Genomic DNA, 14274 nt, shown 5'->3' with positions numbered 1-14274 from the left:
ATTAGATGTGGTAATGAGTGTGGAGAGAATAAACAGAGACATAGGAAAGGCCTCACCAGGAACATGACCACTGACCAAGGTGCTGCAAGTGAGAGAGCAAGGCATGAGGACACATCTGAGGGAAAGACCACCCAGACTGAGGGAAACCTGGGAGGAGGCATGGAGAGTGCAAAGGTCAGCGGTGAGGTGGGTGGGTGGAGTCAGATAGGGACGAGGTCAGAAAGGAAGTAGGTGGGCCATTGTTAGTCCTTGGGTTTTGATTCTGAGCTCGTTGGGAACCAGCTGTAGGGTTTGTGCAGAAGGGGAACCCGACCCATCTGTGATTATGAATGTGTGTTCTATTTGGGATGATACTAGAGGGAAGTGGTGGTTGGAGCAATACCTGAAAAGAGACTACGTGGTTGGTCCAGGGAGATGTGATGGGTGTTTGGCTTCAGGGTAGCATGATGGAACAAGGATGGATCCCTTTATCCTGGGGCTGGGAAGAAGCAGCCAGTGAACAGGAATAAATGGAGGAAGGTGTGGTATGAATGGGCCAACGGACAAGTGTGTTTCTGGGAGAAGCAGGAGACTTACAGGGTCAAAGTCTGCCACAGGTCAAGGAAGGTTAGCCTGGGAACCGACCACTGATCAGTGTCCTGGAGGAGCCTCAGAGATGGACAAGAAGCTGAACACTAACTCCCCTTTTCGGTAACAGCACCTGGATTATCCTTGCAGGAAACCCAGCTCCCTTAAGACATGAATCTCTGTAGAGCTGTCATGTCAGTCAAGAGCCCCAGTTGTCCTTGGCCAAGGTAGAACTTGGGGCCCAACTTAGACATGCTTTCTCACCTTCTCTCTCCTGGAAATTCTCATCTTCCACTGGCATAAGGTAAACCAAACCACACAACAAAAGGTCATACTTAATCCCATCAAGAGGCACATGAAACTACTATCCACTTTTCCATCCTTCTATTTCCTTAAGGCGGCCTTAATTCCTGGGTATTCTAAGACTTTCTCCTTGATTCTGTCATCCCATATAATTCTAATGGACCTTCTCTTTGCAGCTCAGACTGCTACTTGGGCAGATGAAGAGACGTCTCGGATTGTCTGTATGCCTCCTGGTTGGTCCACCAAATACAAATGTGGATTGGGAGTGAGGCCCTGAGATCACGAATTGCACCAATGGCTACAGCAAACAGGACAATTCTGGGCAATTTTTGCAGTTTATTCTTCTCAGTAAACCTGAGAAGTCTTTTCACTTTGTCTCAGTATTGACTAAGGAAAAAAATTTGAATGCTAAACCACATGTGCGTGCACTGGAGCGTTTACCCTGTCTTGCCCATCCTTCAGGGACAACAGTTTTCTGTGGTGGGTGAATTTATCCAAAGGTGGTTTAAATAGTGCCTGTCATCTACTGTCAGTTTGTCCCGCACTGTAAACCCAAAAAGAAGTTGCCTACCTTGGATTTCTTACTTATGCATGTTCACATATACTCAAAACAATATCTGACTCACACTTTGCTTATTTCTATCTCCTAACAACACATCACAGACACACACACACATACACACACCTGCATGCACAAACCCACGCACATATATACCACTACACACCACACACACACCTGATTTTTCTGATTATTCACTTACTTTTTGGTTAGTTTTATTGTCTAAAATGTCCCAATTATCCCCTCACTTGATAAGGTTTGAATTCACTTCTTGAGTTGCCAAATTTGAAAGAAAGAACGCAAGACAAAACTTTTGGTTTGGCTCTGTTTCTCTCCTAATTTCATCATGCGTGCTAAATTTTTACTGTTGACATTCTCATTTAGGTTTCTGCTTTGTTGGGATACTTTGGTTTAGCTTTTTAAAAACTATCAGATATTTTATAGACCTTCTAATGGCATGTTTGGTGCAAAATTAATTATCAAAGATGCGCAGAGTTTTAAATTAGATTTTCTCTGTTCTTCAAGGCAAACAACTAATTCTGTTTTTGTCCTTAATATAAGGTTCTCATTGCTGCCTTTTTTCCTCTACAATGAAATGATAAAACAAATCTTCAACTTATTTTAATGTGCTAATTGGGGGTTATTACAGCTCATTTTATTTACATTGAAATAAAAAAGCATCAATTCATTTTCTTTGCACAAACAACTTAAGAAGGACTTTAATTGCCTCCTATACAACACACACTTGTAAAGGGAAATGATATATAAAACTAAAGGCCTGGAAAAAAACTTTGTTTGGGCAATGGGCTAGATTGAATCCATGGTTTTCTAAATAGACACCTAATGCCTTAAATGATTTCCCTTTTGAATGACTGATTCATACAAATGATGCTCCATACTTTGCAAGAAATAAATGCTGGTAGGAGATAGAAAAATCCAGAAAAAGAAATGAACAGGAGATTATTTCAGAGCATTATGGGTGTCCCACTCAACATTTTAAGTTGTTGTTGTTGTTGTTTTGTAATAGGTGAACACACAATAGTGTAGACTAGTTAGAAGCTGAAATTCAGGGTTAGTGGATCCCACACCCGTGGATATGAGAAGATGCACAAAACCAGTCGTTTATGCTCACCTTTGACCCTCTTCCAGATTCATCCCTGTCAATCTCCCTCTGTTCCTTCAAGTCTCAGAATACTCGTTCAGGGTTTTAAACATGTCATAGCTAATTATCGTGCGGCATGAGAGATGCAAAGACATATAATCAGAATATTATCAGATAATATTTCTGATTAATAGTTCAAGTCAAGCAAATATTTGTGGGAAACACTCACAAGTCACTGGCTTCTGGAATTACATTTTCTGCCTTTAGGCTTATTCTTCTCACTTTTTGCATCTTTCAGAGTCAGAATCTTTATTTACAGAGGCTGGGGGAAGTCCAGCTCCCTCTGCTATGTTTTGCTTGTATGGAAAATGCGGGGAAGTAGCAATGACACACAGACACGGTCTTTGCAGACTCCCTACACCCTCTAGCTCCCTCTCTCCTGTCTTCCAACTCCTGACTACAATGGGCAGTGGATGCTGAGGGGCTGGAGCTGCTAGGGCTCCTACTCCAAGCCAGCGACTGTGCAAGTTACAATATTTCATTCACTCCTCATGACTCATGACCCTATGGGATGCACTTGGGTTTATGATTTTCAAAACCAGTGGATGGCTCCTGACTCCCCTTGAGGAAATGATTGGTCATGAATTTATCAAAGAAAACTTGCAGTGGACTGAGCCAATAAGGCAAGGAAGCCGTGAGTTAACACTGTTGCAATAGGGGTCAAGACTAACACAGTGAGGGAGAGAGATTAAACTCAGTTCAGGATACAACAGGACAGCTGGGGAGGGATTTATAGCCAACAGGAGGGCAAAGGGGTCACTGAATAAAAATAAATTACCTTGAGGGCCTTGATTGGATATTGTCAGGGGAAAGTCTCCCTAAACTGGCTTAGCAGGATTCTTGCTAAAACTAAAGTTTGGTCAAGGAGAAGTCCTTATCACTGTGCAGAGAAATTTAGAAGCTTGTGGGAAGAAAGAGAAGGTTATTGGGAGACATTTTAGCAACATTCTCTGCTTGGCTTAATGAACGAATGAGCAGAGCCTCATGTGGGAGGAAGCTGGGACATAAACTGACCTCTTCCTGGGGTCACTAGAATATTCTAGCAACAGACAGGCTTGGGCCGACAGCCTTACTCCTTTGGATACTCTTCCCCCTTCTCCCCTATAAGCCTGGAGTCTCCTGAGATTGGGATGCCAAGACCCCAGGGTTCACTCAGCTCCACAGAGGAGGGGCTCTGAGTTCCCACCCACACTTTTCCAAAACCAATCCCCTGCTCACTCTCAAAGGTAAGGAAAATGTGCCCCCAAGGATGTAAGCATCTTGCCGGGGACCAGCCACAAGGCACTGCCAGGGGTGGGATTTGGACTTGGCCGCGGTTTGGATCCACCTGGTGAGGGACGGATCTGAGCGCAAGCATGGCTCCCCACCGGCCCTCGATTCCCGGAATCACCCCATTCTCTCAGCTCCCAGATGTGCACGAAGTATAACTATGGATGTTCTGAAAGCCACCTTAGATGCTGGACCGCAAAGTCTCTGTCTGGATGACATAAGTTTCCCCTCATCTTTTTGGAGGCTGTGGAACGTTCCACACAGCCGGGACCCTGGATGTCCCGTGCTCGGAGCTGGCATCTGTGTGTTTCATCTCATTTCACAAGCATCCTGACACAGAGCCTGCAGTGTGTGGATCCCCTCAGGGCTCAGGAGGAGAAGCGGCCGGGTGTCAGGGGAGGAAACAAGCCAGATGGACCAGGAAGGAAGCCAGACAGGAAGATTGACCATAAAGGTAGCTAATCACACCAGGATCTGGTGAAGGCGTGAGAGGGGCCGGCTGCCCATGGTCTGGCTCATAGGCTGTTGCCTTGTGTGATGCTGGATGCTGTTCTCAATCCTATTTTTAGTGCTCTGCAGGAAGAAGCGAGTGGTCAGCTTAGAACTTGAGTTTAGAGTTTCTTTTGCTCCCATCCTGGGGGAATTGAAACTGCCATCTCTTCCAGATGGTTGGTCACATCTGGTTGCATCTGACCTCACCCTACCTAGATACACCAATTTCCTATGATTCCCCCAAAGAGCACAAGCTCCCAACCAGAGGGTCCTTTCCTGCCCCAGATGTAGCAGGTTTATGGCACCAGACACCCCCTAACTGGGCCCTGTCTGTCTCCAAGGAGACACCCTCTCCCCAAACATTGAGTTCCAGCTGAGATCCATGAAGCTGTCTTTGATACCATCTAGTTTCACAAACCCCTACAAAGTGTGGCGGAAAATGACACCCCCCAAATATACCACCTTGGCATAGGGCTCTTTTGAGCTAAAGGCACCTGAGAAAACAGTAGGTGCAAGAAGGTTGCTCTGAATCCCTTTTCTTCCTGAAAGCAGGACATAATACTCCCATGTGGAAGATGTTCTCCCTGTACCAGGAGGAAAGAAACGTTCTTATCCTCAGAGATGGGAGTCGAGGATGAGAGAGAAATCTGTACAAACAGGCTTGTTAGCATGACTCCCACTGTCCTGTTGTTTCCCCATGTGTTCCAGTTATTTTCTACAATTGTCCTCTTTATTCAACCTGGTTTGTGGGCACTAAGGTTTTACCTCTTCCGTGGGTCTTCATTTTCCTGCGGGGGCTCCCACATAAATGTGAAGATCTTCACGCTTTTCTCTTGTTCCTCTGCCTTAGGTCAATTTGGCTCCTAGGCCCAGCAGAGACCAGAGAGAGAGGAGGTAAAGTTTCGCTGACCCTCCACCTTCCTTGGTTTCCCGTGGCATTGAGAGTGCCCCCCACCCCCTTCTCACACATCCTGGGTTCTTTAACAGATTCAAAGCTGTTTGAAGAGTGATGAGACTCTTACATGGCCTGTGTCACCCTTATGGCTGAGCACCTAATAGGTATTTTTTAAAATGTGTTGCCCGAGCCTCACACTCTTGAAGAAAATGCCCCAAAGTGCTGATAAACCCTAGGTTTTCTGATTGTTGTCCTAGGATGCTGTGCTGGAGAGGGGAGGGTGAGCCTTCATCCTTGGTGCAGCTGCTCCACCAAACCTGGGAAAGAATTTGGCTGTAAACTTGGCGAGAGGCTGCTTCCATCTTCTGTGTGTTCACCAGCAAATAAGGGAGACTCTTTATTAGCAGGGAGCCCTGGCCTCCCTCCCCTAACTTTCGCTGGTTGGGGAGATGGTAGTGCTCAGAGCAGACAGCTGATGGCTGATAGCTAGTGACGGCCACAGATTCTGAAGAGGTAGAAACAACTCGTGGTCTCACGTCTCAAACCGTCTCTTCTTCCTCTTCCTTCACTCTGCCCTGCTTGCTCTCAGCGCAAATCCATCCTTCATTGCCTGGACAAGAGATCTTATTCAACACATAATGCATCAGCAGAGGTTACCTTGAGCAAAGACCAGAGACCACTGGCTGCATATCTTCATTTTAAAACCATAGCCACAGATGCCAGCTGTACTGAGGATGTGATTTCCTCCCTGGGACCCGCAGGAGACAGCCTGCAAGGCAGGACCAATTGCGTTAGTTCAAGGAGCTGGGCATGGGGACAGTTTCCTAAGCAGAAACAGCTGTGCCTTCCACCAGATGTGGAACTGTCATATTGTTTCTCCCCCCACCCCCTTCATTCCAGGGCCCTTAGGCTATAATTGATTTTTGAATATGGCAATAAATCAAAGCTTTGAGAATTACAGAAGACTTTCCCCCCTCTTCCAAATGGCTCTGCTGGTCGCCTTACTGCCCCTTCCCTTTCACACTGTGTTCTCTAAGCACCGAAAACGTGTGCAGATATCCCAGGAATCAATGCCGAGAACAAATCCGTGTTTCAGTCTACAGCATTTGGAGTCGAAAAATAAAAATAAAACCCGAAATAGCATCCATCAATCACCCAATCTGTGTCATCTTGGTTTGGATGGGATGCAGACGTCCCCCTAGATGCTGGGGTGCGGAGTCAAGAAAGACTCTCCATTGCAAAGTCAAAGGCTTCACTCCCAGCAAACGCTGTTTATTTCCATTTTTAAGAGACACATTTTGCATATAAAAGCATCCGCCCGCCGCACCATCTCTGCTCACTGTTCTCTCCCGAAAACAGGCCTCTGTAATTGATGAGGAATAATAATCATAAAAAAAAGAGTGGGAGAGGCTGTACATAAAACCCTCTGTGTGGAAGCGAAGGATGAAAACAGAGAACGGCCTCTGGGCTAATCCGTGCGCTTTCAAAATTGCTATTTCTTTTGTTTTCTCTCCCGTGTCCCCCCAACCCTCCCAGATTTAAACCTCTCGCCTCTGCAGCTTCAAGCAGAGAAACAAATATGCTTGATTCTCTTAATGAGAAAGCTCCAGCTGAGGAGCAAGGTGAAGGGAAACAGAAAACTCCAGATTAAACTCCATTAAACCTGAGCAACTCTTGGCTTGTCACCGACTCCTCTTCAAATCTTACCTTCATCTAAAAAGTCTGGGGCGCCAGAGGCAACAGGTAGTCAGTCAGATGGGGACGCCCTCTGAGGGAAGTTTGCATTCATTTCAGATGCCAAGGTCTGAATCCTGCTCCCCCCCCCCCTCAACCCCATCTAACAGCTGTGTGATTTGGGCAAGTCATTTTAGCTCCGTGGGCTTCAGTTTCCTCATCTGTAAAATGGGCCTGAAAAAGAGTATCCCTCTAAAAAAATATTTTTGTGTGTGAGGGTAAAAAGAAATGACCCATGTAAATCATTTAGGATCTGTGCTTTTATTATTTTAAAAATACCACCAGCCCAGTGGGGTTGTGGGGTTGTGAGCTCCAAGGCATCACCGTGACAGACCTGGTCCCTCCTGGCCCTCCAGGGAACCACGGCCTTTGGTAGGGTTGGCAAAGTCACCTGAGATAGCAGGGTGACAATGGTGGACAAGACAGGATGCTCATACACTGTCAATTCGGGAAGCGTGTATCATGGAAATTTGGATGAATATCTAGGGAAGATTCCGAGAAGAGGCAGGTGCCTGATTTGGTCTAATTGAAGAAAGTGTTTTCTAGCTCTGCTTAAACTGCTTTCCCGTGTTGATTTCTAAGCAGTACTTGAAGAAGCTGGGCCTCTCCCTGCATACTTCAGGAGACTCTCTCTTAAAATTGTGAAACAGCTCAAGAAGTTAGTGGGAATAAAAATATCTGGAGATACTCCCAGGTGTGTGCTAAGTCATTGACAGCCCTTGGAAAGTTTCTAGTTTGTGGTTGCCTCCACAAAAAGATCTATTATGATTGCACACTGTGAATTTACTCCTCAGTGTATGGATAGTTCTGGAAGGTTATGGGTCTTAGTGGAAAGGCTGTAAACTCAGATGATGTGGGCACACATCCTGCATCCCATCTTTGCCAAGTAACAGCTGTGGGCCCTTGAGTGCGAGGCTCCCCATCTGCTGTTGGGGACCCACCTGCTTGCTCAGAGAAGTTGAGGATTGCGAGAGAGGATGCTTGGGAATCTGGCCCTCGATGGGTTGGCTGTCACTTCCCTTCCTTCCCTGACATTTGTTTCAAGACACTCCCAGGTGTCCAACCCTCCTGGGCAAGAGAGAACTTTGATGTTAACTCTCAATTACCGACATGATATAATGCAATTAGTTTTCCACTTGCAATGAATTCATTTCATGATTACAGGGCTGCTTAAAACAATGTGCGTATAATGAATGAATCTTCCATTAGCGTGCATGTCTGCTTAGGTGTAAATATTTGAAACACAGCTGTGTGAAATCAAAATTAAATGACATCGTTTTGGTTGAGTTTGGTGCCAGAAATTGGGGGATACTCTCCCTCCACATCCAACAGGGTTTATTGAGTCTCTACTAGTTGTCAGGACCACTTTCCCAGGTGCTGGGGATACAGGGGCAAATAAAACTGACAGCTCCTTGGTAGCATTGCATGGACGATGCACACATTTGAAGCCTAGTTCTTGACCCACTGTGTGCTCCTTTTCCTAGCGGACAGGGTGGCACCTGACCTCTGCCCCCAACCTCACTCTACCCTCTCCTATCTGGTCTCCATCCTCACTGCACCATCCAAGTGATTTTGGTTGAAGCCACCGGTGATCCTCTTGTCTTAAATGCAAAGCATGTGTCTCAGACTTCATTATACCCACCTTTCTGCATTCTTCACATTAAACCATCACCTTCTCCTCAAACTGACAGCCCCTCTGGGCTCTGGGCTGCCATACTACCAGGTGTTCATCCAGGGGCTCAACCCCTGCCCCCATAGGCACTCTCACCCACACCCATGGCTTCATCAACACTGCACACAGGCATCCCCAAGACCTGCATCTGCTCCCACGTCTTCGCTGAGCACCAAAGCCACATGGCCAATCGTCTCCTTGACCAAAAGCCTACAATGCACCACCAAGTCAAAAAGTTAAGAGCCCCGATTTTCCATAACAAAGCCAATCTTACTTATTTGAAAGGTTGGCCCACCATGAACCCAGTAAACAAGCCAGAAATCTAGGAGTCCCTCTGGCTGTCTCTCTCTCTCTCACCCCCATATCTAACCCATCACTGAATCTTCCCAATTTTAGCCCCAGACATCTGGCTGTTCATACAGCTTCCTCTGTCTCCAGTGCCTGCATCCCAAAAGCCATTGGTCTCTTTGCAAGTGTGCTTCTCAAATGCTCTTCACCCACTCTTGTCCCCTTCAACCCTTATTATTCTTTTCTTTTTAAGGATAATTACAAAGGGGGCAACTGGATACCCAAGAAATAGACCTTGGCCAGAGTCTCAGAGGGCTTGTCCCTCCCCCATGCCTTCCCCAACCATACCCCTGCTCCTTTTTAACAACATTTCTCTTGCTTTTATTTATTGCTTTGCCACCTACAAAGGTATCCCCAAACAACAGAGTTTAGCTTCTGTCAGCTACTGATCTTACAGAAAAAGAATTAGACTACATGTGTTCTCTGTGACTTGCTTGTGTAGCTTATCATTTATTGGTGAGTGGTTTTAGCACTGTAACTTATTCATTTCCATTTCAAGTATTCAGCAATTCATTTATCTGATGTACAGCTGATAGACATCTGGGGTGTAGTCAGTATGTTGCTCTGAAAATTCCCTGTGCAGGTCCCCTGTATAAAATACACAACACTGCAATGGGAAGTGGGAAGTCCTGCAAGTCCTCATCTATCTCATCACCTCCTGTTTTCAGGTCTTTAAGCTTCTACTCTTCTGAGGTATGTGGTGTAGCTCATTATGGTGTTAATTTGCGTTTTCCTAATTAGCAATGAGGTTGGGGTATCTTTATATATGTTTATTGACCAATTGGATTTCATCTTTTTTGACATGCTTATGTAATACCTGTGAGGCTGTATTGTAGATGCTTTTAATTTTCTGTATATTAAGATGTTATAGCATCCTAAAACAAAACAAAAACTTTCTAGCTGGGAAGATACTGCCCCTCTTTGAGCCAGCAGATTCAAAGAGAGGGCAAAGGACCCAGGAGGGAGCAAGCCTTTGATGCGCAAAGTGACTAACCCAGAGCCAGACCTCCTTTATCTGACCCTGCATCCCAGGAGGCAATATTCCCTTGCCTTAATCATCCAGAGCCAGACACCATGTAACTAGGGACCACCCTCATAGCCCAAAGCTAGCCAGAATTATTCAAACTAGCCAGTCCTAAGCTGTTCACCTTGCCCCACCTTTTCTGCAGAAGCCCCACTAAAGACTTTGACTAAATGCTCCCCACCCCCACCCCGTTCCTGCCTCCTGACCACTCTGGTGCTTCCCCATGGGGCCCTGCATGGCATGCCAGCTCCTGTGTCTAGGACTCCTAAGTGTAACAAACTTTGTGTTTTCCTGCACCTCTCCTCCACCTTCTCTTGCGGCAACACCTGACTGACCACCCCATAAAAGAATACAGAACAGGGGCTGTGGATGGATCCTGATAGGTTGTCCATCGTCTCTAGGTTGATTCACACAAGTTCTCACTATCATCTGGACACTGGTCCTCTACTGATAAAAGAATCCAGACACCTCTCTTCTGCTTGAGGTAAACATTCCTAATTTTAATGTCATCAAATTTATGGATCCTTTATTTTATAGTTAGTGCTGTCAGCACCTTGTTAAAAAAAAATCCTTTCTCACCCTTCATGCTAATTCTTGGTAAAGGAAATTATCCCTCCTTGCTCTTCAATAGCTTTATCTGTTTTATCCTCCCCTGCATTTGTTGCTTGGCTTTTATGTGTTGCCTTTTTTATGTCTATGTCAATACAACACTATCTTACTCATTTAAAGATTGTTGTGGTAGATTTTTGGAGTAATGGTCCCCAGTAGATCACATCACTTGTGTGTTTCCATCTCACACTGTGACTTGCTCTGGGCAATGGGACATCAGAAAATGGGACAGAGAGACTTGATAAGTGCTCCTTCACTGGGGATTACCCCCTGGAATGCTGCACAAGAATGACCATGGCATGAAAGACCACATGGAGAGAATGGCTGGGCCATGCCAGCCACTGCAGCTGAACCCAGGCACACACTTCCAAATGCAGCCAGTGAGACAAGGCAAGCCTAGCAGAATGTGTGGGTCACTTCACAGAGGGGAAAAAAAGAGTCACTATTGCTTCGGGGTGTTTGGTTATCAGAAATAGATAAGTGAAGCGATGGCCTTGGTAATCTTGGGTCTCTGTGCTTCTATCTGGTCCACAGCTTTCTCTCCAGTTCCCACCCTTCCATCCTGGTGTGAACCACTGACATCTCTGCCAGAGCCTCTCACTGGTACCTCTGCGTCCACTTTGCTTCATCCAATCTATCGGAATTCAAACATAGAAAAGTACTCAGAAAAATTTAACATACTTCTTTGTACTCAGCATATTTTTAAAATGTCATTTGATATTTCAATTCAAATTGTTTTGAATATAAAGACAATAAAGTCCCTTTGAGCCCTTTCCCAATAATACTCCCACCCTTCCTCTCCACAGGAAGCACTCCAGTAGGAACCATTATCCAACTCTTTGTATTGACTAAGATTCTCTCCTTGACCAAACTTCGGGCAGCCTCAAAATTTGTGCCCTGTTCTCCACTAGGCCTCATCTTTGGGCCCTGTCTTCAGCCTGCCGAGTCCAGTGTTAGCAAGAATCCTGATAAGTCAGTTAGGTAAGAATGCCTCCACCCCCCTGATAGCTTATTACCTTGGCCTGCCTTCATCAAGAATCCTGTTAAATCACTTTAGCAAGAATCCCCCCACCTTGATGCCTGCTCTTCATAATTTCCATCCACTGACCCCTGCACCCTGCTTCTTGGCTATAAATCCCCACTTATCTCTTGTATTTTGGGTTGAGTCCGATCTCTCTCTCCTATAGCAATAGTCTTCACCAAAGTCTTCCTTACCATTTTAACAAGTCTCAGAATGAATATTTTTTTAACAGATAGCATCCTTTTGTCAAGGTTTTTATATGCCTACTATGCACACATACACACAAACACACATACCATGTTAATCTATGAAACATTTTTAGCATTGTATGTGTTACATTTCCATAAGGTTAACAATTCTGTACATTCTATTATGCCTTCTAAAATTCAACCTCATATTTTGAGCACTATCAGGCTGATTCAAACAAAACAAAGTCATTTTTCCAAGGACTGAGTAGTATTCCATCGTAAGACTACACCACGATATATTTACACACTTCCCACTTGGTGAACATTCAGTTACTTCATGTTTTTCCCTCTTGTTGACCTTATTGCAAAGGAGATCTTTGTGCACATAACCTGGTGCATGTAAATAAGAGTTTCTAGTGTAGGATATAAAGAGAAAAGCAGCATTTCTGGGATTTAGGGTTACACATCTCACTTCCCTAGGCAATGCCCAATGTTCTTCCAGAGGGGAAGCATCAAGTCACATCCCACCAGCTATGGATGAGTCTCTCAACACCTTTGCCAACACTTGATATTTATATACATTTAAAAATTTTTACTTTATATATATATATATATATATATATATATATATATATATATATAATTTTATAAAATAATTCCCTTTGAGGTTATTTAAGGAAGGGCCTATGAATATAAAATCTCTTCATCTTTATATGTCTGAAATACATGTATAAATGTTCTTATTTAGCTTTCAACCTTGAATCATAACTATCCCAGTATAGAATTCTGGATTGATTATTATTTCCTCTTTGCCTTTTGAAAATCTTTTATCTTTCCAAAGTCTTATGGCATTTATGTGCTCTCATTCTAATTGCCATTCCTTTATAGATAATTTTCTTTTCTTCTTGGAAACTTTTAAAATTCGTTCTCTGGTTTTTCAACCTCCTGCAGTTTTGCTACCCTGTTTCTAGATTTGAGTTTGTTTTTATATTCTATCCCTTCAATATCTAAACTTTTTTTCATGATCTCTCTCTCTCTTTTTTTTAATTAAAGTATAGTTGATTTACAATGTTGTATTAATTACTGTTGTACAGCAAAGTGATTCAGTTATACATATATATACATTATTTTTTAAATATTATTTTCCATTATGGTTTATTATAGGATATTGAATATAGTTCTCTGTGTTCCTTGTTGTTCATCCATTTGTGATCTATTTTTTATCTTCTTTTAGAGTGTCAATTATTTCCCCTTTATCTCTTCTTTAAGTTTCCATCTCTTTATCCATCTGTGCAACATTTTGGCTGATTTCATTAATGTTCTCTTCAGCTCTATCTAGTTTCTTCAGTCCACCCATTGAATAGATATTTTCCCACATAATTTTGTTTTCTGGAATTTCTCTCTGGTTATTTTCAGAACTACCGACCCATGTTTTTTACTGTCTGATCTTGCTCACAGCTTCTAGCTTCTCCTCTTCATGTCTTACTCTTTTGCTCCCTCATCTATTGTTTCTGTGTTATAGTTTATCTAGTATTTCTTTATATTAGAAGCAGGATAGGGAATTCCCCCATTTCAAATTTTTCCACCATTTTGCCTAAACATTTCCAACTTGTTTTTCCCCCAGCAGCAAAAGTGAGCTGTTAAAAATGTGGATCTGCTTAAATGATTTCACTGGAAAATTTTACTAAATATTTTTTAAAAGAACATCAATTATACATAATCTCTTCCAGAAAATATAAGAGGAGGAAACACTTCCCAATTTATTTTATGAAGCTAGTGTTATCCTGATACCAAAACCGAGAAAAAGACAGTATGAAAAAACTCTAATGACAGCAACTACAGACTAATATTCCTCATGGATATAGATTTTTTTAAAAATTCTTAACAAATTATTAGCAAATAGATTTCAGAAACATAGAAATTACACACAATGACCAAGTGGGGCTTATTCCAGGGAAACAAAGTGGTTCAATATTTGAAAATTAATCAATGTAATCCAAAATATTATCAGGTTAAAGAAGAAAAATCGCAATAATATATCAATTAATGTAGAAGATACATTTGACAAAATCCAGCACCCATTCATCATGAAAAAAAAAATCTTGGAAAAGGAGAAATACAGGGAAACTTCATCAGCTTGATAAAAGCATCTGCAAAAATAAATAAATAAATAAACAACTAACATTATACTTAATGGTGAGACACTATACACTTTCCTCCTCAGCGTGGGAACACGGCAAGGATGTCTACTCTTATCACTTTTATTCAGTATAGTGGAGGACTTCTAGCCAGGGAGGTAAGGCATGTAAAAGAAATTAAAGACATACAGATTGGAAAAGAAGAAATAAAACTGTCCCTCCTTGCAAACGCCATAATTCTCTATGAAGAAAATTCCATGGAATCTCCAAAAAAACTCCTAGAAGTAATAGAT

At 43.2% G+C, this 14274-nt stretch overlaps 1 long non-coding RNA gene across 2 annotated transcripts in view; it reads right to left on the bottom strand.

Annotated features, from left to right (window-relative positions):
* LOC309606113 overlaps nucleotides 1-14274 on the bottom strand; it is a 42493-nt gene extending 28219 nt beyond the window's left edge. For both annotated transcript variants that reach the window (XR_014231663.1, XR_014231664.1), the window contains exon 1: nucleotides 1-14274. This exon is cut by the window's left edge. This is a non-coding gene — a long non-coding RNA (uncharacterized lncRNA).

Source organism: Balaenoptera borealis, assembly GCF_965194805.1.
Source record: "Balaenoptera borealis genome assembly, chromosome: 1".
NCBI lineage: Eukaryota > Metazoa > Chordata > Mammalia > Artiodactyla > Balaenopteridae > Balaenoptera > Balaenoptera borealis.
Note: the sequence above shows the minus strand (reverse complement) of the source record. Positions and strands in the feature narration are given on the sequence as shown.